The following is a 6,046-nucleotide window of genomic DNA, read 5'->3' as shown; positions in this document are numbered from 1 at the left end:
GAGCATCACAGGCCAGCCTGCACAAAATGGAAAAGGATGAGAGGGGAAATGGGCAGAGTCCTGGCAGCATCTTCCAGAGGACTAATGAGCAGATGTTCCAAAGTGGCAGAGCAGCAATTAAAACCAGGGTCTGATTCACTTCAAAGGCTGAGTCTTTGTCTTTCTTGTTCAGATAATGATGAATTGTTCTAAGCAGTATTTTCAGGTGACAGAGACTTTTCCAGAGCCCCTGAAGTCATAACCCTAGGAAGCTACTACTATCTACTCTTTTTTTCTTTTGAATTTCAAGTTTTCATTTAAATTTTGGTTTTTTAACATATATGGTAAAATTGGTTTCAGATGTTATATTCACTTACATATGACACCCAGTGCTCATCACAGGTGCCTTCCTTAATGCCTGTCACCCACTTAGCCTGTCACCCTGCCTATCTCCCTTCCAGCAACCCTCAGTTTGTTCTCTCTAGTTAAGAGTCTCTTATGGTTTGCTTTTCTCTATTCTTTTTTTTTAAGATTTTATTCATTTTAGAGAGAGAGGGATAGTAGGAGTGGGGGGGGGCGAGGAGCATAGGGAGAGAGAAGCAGACCCCCCACTGAGCAGGGAGCCCAACAGGGGGGCTCCATCCCAGGACTCTGAGACCATGACCTGAGCCGAAGGCAGATGCTTAACCGACTGCCACCTAGGTGTCCCTACTTCTCTCTACTTTTTTTTTTTTAAAGATTTTATTTATTTAATCATAAGATATAGAGAGAGATAGAGACCTAGGCAGGGGGAGAAGCAGGCTTCCCTGTGGGGAGCCTGATGTGGACTTGATCCCAGGATCTCAGGATCACGACCTGAGCCAAAGACAGATGCTCAACCACTGAGCCACTCAGGCGTCCTACTTTCCTCTACTCTTAATGTCAGTTATATCAATGAGATTCAGCCGAAATTCTGCTTTGGGGTTTCTAGGGAAGTTTATATTGTTTTTTTTTTCCTTTTTTTTCTTCCTTGTATTTTTGGTTATATATATTTTTTTTCATGTTTCTCACTGTCTTCGATCAGGTCTTTATTCAGAATTAGCTGTCCAAAATGATTTGACTTCCATGAAATAAACAAATCTAAGATTTTAGGCAGCAGGCTTCTTTTCTTCTCTGGTAGGTTTATTTTCTTCAGGTGTCTTGTCAGCTGCTGATTTCTTGGTAGCTGCAGCCTTTTTTTTTCCCACCAAAGGTTTCATCTGCTTCTTCACACCAGTAGCCTTCTTTCCTTTCTTCCTTATCACAGACTTCTTGCCTGGAACCCCTTCTCATATGACTTGGCTTCTAAGGCTGCTGCTTGCCTTATCCACCTGGAGTTTGTGATTGTTGGTCTGGGGAAGAATGGTGTTGCAGCACATGGTCTTTGCATATGGGTTCAGCTTCAACATGATTCTCAAGTTCTTTAATGGTTTCCTCCTTAGGACTCTCTGATGAATCTTTTCGCGTGGTGCTTGGAGGGATCTTTAGGTCTCTGGGTTTTTGAAGATTCTGCTATGGTCTCTATCAAGCATCTTATGCATTGGGAAGGTTGTAGTCACTCTTGAGGGAGGCAACTTGATGCCAAGTGCCATACAAATCGACTAACTGGTGGAAAGCACTCTCAGTCTAGATGCAGAAATGTCTCACATGTTCACCAGGAGAAAGTTTCAAAATGTTCAGTTTGCTTACCTTAAGTAATTCCGGGATGTTCCTCAGGCCTTGATACCGCTGTCTTCATTGCAGATGATGCAGGGTTCTTTGTGCCGGATATGATGACATATTTTCATTTTGCCCTTGCCAGCTCTCATTCACTGAAAGGCATAGATCTTTCTGATGTCATTCCGGGCTTTAGGTTTCTTAAGAAACAAAACAGCCTCCTTGGTCTTCTTGTAGCCTTCAACTTTATCTTCAACCACTAAAGGAAGTTCAGGAACTTCCTCAATACGATGACCTATAGACGTGACCAACACTGGTAAGGTTGAGGTGGCCAGGCCAGAGCAGGTGGCATATCACTTTTGTGTCCTGTTCACTCTGTGGTGCTAATGGTGCCAGGTTTTGGCTGGTGAAAACATGCAGCCCCCACAACACGTATTTCTAAAAGCAACCTGGCCAGCATGGCAAATCCCACTGCCTCGAACTCTGGGAACTCCAGCCATAGCTCTGTCAGTACAACAAGACTCAGTCTTGGTTTGATGACCCGCTAATTCCCTGACAGCATATGGTTGTCTGTTTTTGTGCAAGTTGGTGTGAACAAACTTGATATCAGGTCGAATGGGAGCCTTCAACACAGCAGGCAAAGTAACATTTTTGGCAGATGATTCCCCCTTTTTGGAGTACACAGTTATCAGTGGATGAGCACATGCCATGTGGGGAGAGAAAAGGGCCATGCTCCTCTCCACCCAGTGGCTCCTGTAGGAAAAGTATAAGTTTTGTTTTTTAGCAGCTTTATTGAAATATCTACATGCCGTACAATTTAATGACTTAATATATTCACAGAGTTTTGCAACCAGCGGCAGTATTTAATTTTAGAACATTTTTATCTCTCCAAAAAGAATCCTTCCTGTTAGCAGTCGCTCCCTATTCCCTTCTCTCAGACTTTTGCAAACAATAGTTCACTTTCTGTTTCTATGCCTATTCTGGACATTTCATATACATGGAATATATATATAATATATGGCCTTTGTGTCTGCCTTATTTCACTTAGCATAATATTTTCAAGGTTTATCCATATTGTAGCAAGTATTAGTACTTCATGTGTTTATGGCCGAATAATATTACAAGGATACATTGCATTTTATTTATCCACTTCATCAGTTGGTGGACATTCGAGTTGTTTGCCCTTTGGGCTATTCTACTATGACTGTTCACTTGCAAGATTCAGTGTGAACATTTGTTTTTCATTCTCTTGGGGACATACCTAGGGTGGAATTGCTGGCACATATGCTAACTTAATGTACATTTTTTTTAGGAACTGCTAAACAGTTTTCCAAAGCACTGCACAATTTAACATTTCAACCAGAAATGTGTAAGCATTCCAGTTTCTCCACACTCTTGCCGACACTTGTTATTGTCCATCATTTTGATTATAGGCATCCTAATGGTGTGAAGTAGGTATCTCATTATGGTTTTGATTTGTATTTCTCATTAGGAATCTGATGCTAAGCTTTTTTTCATGTGCTTATTCACCACTTTATATCTCTGGATAAATGTCTATTAAGAACCTTTGCCAATTTTATTTTATTTTATTTTACTTTTATTTTACATTTTTTAAAATTTAAATTCAATTTGTCTACATATAGTATAACACCCAGTGCTCATCCCATCAAGTGCCCCCCTCAGTGCCCATCACCCAGTTACCTCATCCCACCATCTACCTCCCCTTCCTCAACTCTTTGTTTCCCACAGGTGGGAGTTTCTCATGGTTTGTCTCCCTCTCTAATTTTTCCCACTCAGTTCCCTTTCCCTAATAATCCCTTTCACTTTTCTTATATTCCATGTATGAGTGAAACCATACAATGATTGACCTTCTCCAATTGACTACTTCACTCAGCATAACACTCTCCAGTTCCATCTACGTCAAAGCAAATGGTGGGTATTCGTCTTTTCTGATGGCTGAGTAATATTCCATTGTATACATAAACCACATCTTATTTATCCATTCATCTGTCAAAGGACATCGTGGCTCCTTTCACAGTTTGACTATTGTGGACATTGCTGCTGTGAACATTGGGTTGCAGGCATCCTGCCATTTCACTGCATCTGTATCTTTGGGGTAAATACCCAGCAGTGCAATTGCTGGATCATAGGGTAGCTCTATTTTTAGCTTCTTGAGGAACCTCCACAAGTTTTCCAGAGTGGCTGTACCAGTTCACATTCCCACCAACAGTGCAAGAGGGTTCCCCTTTCTCCACATCTTCTCCAACATATGTTTTTTCCTGTCTTGTTAATTTTCACCATTCTCACTGGTGTAAGGTGGTATCTCACTGTGGTTTTGATTTGTATTTCCCTGATGGCAAGTGATGCAGAGCATTTTCTCATGTGCTTGTTAGTTGTGTGTATGCCTTCTTTGGAGAAATTTCTATTCATGTCTTCTGCCATTTCATGATTGGATTGTTTGTTTCTTGGGTGCTGAGTTTACTAAGTTCTTTATAGTTCTTTAATATAGTCCTTTATCTGATATATCATTCGCAAATATCTTCTCCCATTCTGTAGGTGGTTTTTTAGTTTTGTTAACTGTTTCTTTTGTTTTGCCAAAGCTTTTTATCTTGATAAAGTCCCAATAGTTTATTTTTGCTTTTGTTTCCTTTGCCTTCATAGATGTATCTTGCAAGAAGTTACTGTGGTTAAGTTCAAAAAGGTTGTTGTTGCCTGTGTTCTCCTCTAGGATTTTGATTGATTCTTGTCTCACATTTAGATCTTTCATCCATTTTGAGTGTATCTTTGTGTCTGGTGTAAGAGAATGGTCTAGTTTCATTCTTTTGCATGTGGTTGTCCAATCTTCCCAACACCATTTATTGAATAGATTGTCGTTTTTCCAGTGGCTATTCTTTCCTGCTTTGTCGAATATTAGTTGACTATACAGTTGAGGGCCTACTTCTGGGTTCTCTATTCTGTTCCACTGACCTATGTGTCTGTTTTTGTGCCAGTACCATACTGTCTTGATGATCACAACTTTGTAATACAGTTTGAAATCTGGCATTGTGATGCCTCTGGCATTGCTTTTCTTTTTCAATAGCCCCCTGGCTATTTGGGGTCTTTTCTGATTCCATACAAATTTTAAGATTATTTGTTCCAACTCTGTGAAGAAAGTCCATGGTATTTTGACAGGGATTGCATTGAATGTGCACATTGCCCTGGGTAGCATAGATATTTTCAAAATATTTATTCTTCCAACCCATGAGCATGGAATGTTTTCCATCTCTTTGTGTCTTCCTTAATTTATTTCAGAAATTCACCTCTTTAAATTTAAACTTACCTTTACCTCTTTGGTTAGGTTTATTCCTAGGTACCTTATCATATTGGGTGCAATTATAAATGGGATTGACTACTTAATTTCTCTTTCTTCAGTCTCATTGTTAGTGTATAGAAATGCCACTGATTTCTGAGCATTGATTTTGCATCCTGCCACACTGCCGAATTGCTGTATGAGTTCCAGCAATCTTGGGGTGGAGTCTTTTGGGTTTTCTATATACAGTATGATGTCATCTGTGAAGAGAGAAAGTTTGACTTCTTTTTGCCAATTCGAATGCCTTTTATTTCTTTTTGTCTGATTGCTGAGGCTAGGCCTTCTAGTACTATGTTGAATAGCAGTGGTGAGAATGGACATCCCTGTCGTGTTCCTGATCTTAGGGAAAGGGTCCCAGTGTTTCCCCATTGAGAATGATATTCACTGTGGGCTTTTCATAAATGGCTTTTAAGATGCTGAGGAATGTTCCCTCTATCCTACACTCTGAAGAGTTTTAATAGGAACAGATGCTGTATTTTGTCAAATGCTTTCTCTGCAACTATTGAGAGGATCATATGGTTCTTGTTTTTTTCTCTTATTGATGTGATCTATCACATTGATTGTTTTATGAATGTTGAACAACCTTTGCATCCCAGGGGTAAATCCCACTTGGTTATGGTGAATAAACCTCTTAATGTACTGTTGTATCCTATTGGATAGTATCTTGTTGAGAACTTTTGCATCGTGTTCATCAGGGATATTGGTCTATAATTCTCCTTTTTGGTGGGGTCTTTATCTGGTTTTGGAATCAAGGTAATGCTGGCCTCATAAAATGAGTTTGGAAGTATTAGAAACAGCTTTAGTAGAATAGGTATTATTTCTTCTTTAAATGTTTGGTAGAATTCCCCCGGGAGGCCATCGGGCCCTGGCCTTTGTGTCTTGGGAGGTTTTTTTTTATGACTGCTTCAGTTTCCTCACTGATTATTGGCCCCGTTCAGGTTTTCTATTTCTTCCTGTTGTTTTAGTAATTTGTAGTTTTCCAGAAATGCATCTATCTCTTCTAGATTGCCAAATTTGTTGGCATATAGCTGCTCAAAATACTTT

General features: G+C 39.8%; 1 pseudogene; it reads right to left on the bottom strand.

Moving 5' to 3' along the window:
- Positions 1-1,106: 1,106 nt before the first annotated feature.
- On the bottom strand, positions 1,107-2,363 carry LOC100683548 (annotated as a pseudogene).
- Positions 2,364-6,046: the final 3,683 nt, after the last annotated feature.

This window comes from Canis lupus, chromosome 17, assembly GCF_011100685.1.
Source record: "Canis lupus familiaris isolate Mischka breed German Shepherd chromosome 17, alternate assembly UU_Cfam_GSD_1.0, whole genome shotgun sequence".
Lineage (NCBI taxonomy): Eukaryota > Metazoa > Chordata > Mammalia > Carnivora > Canidae > Canis > Canis lupus.
The sequence above is the reverse complement of the archived record's forward strand: the minus strand, read 5'-3'. Positions and strand labels throughout refer to the sequence as shown.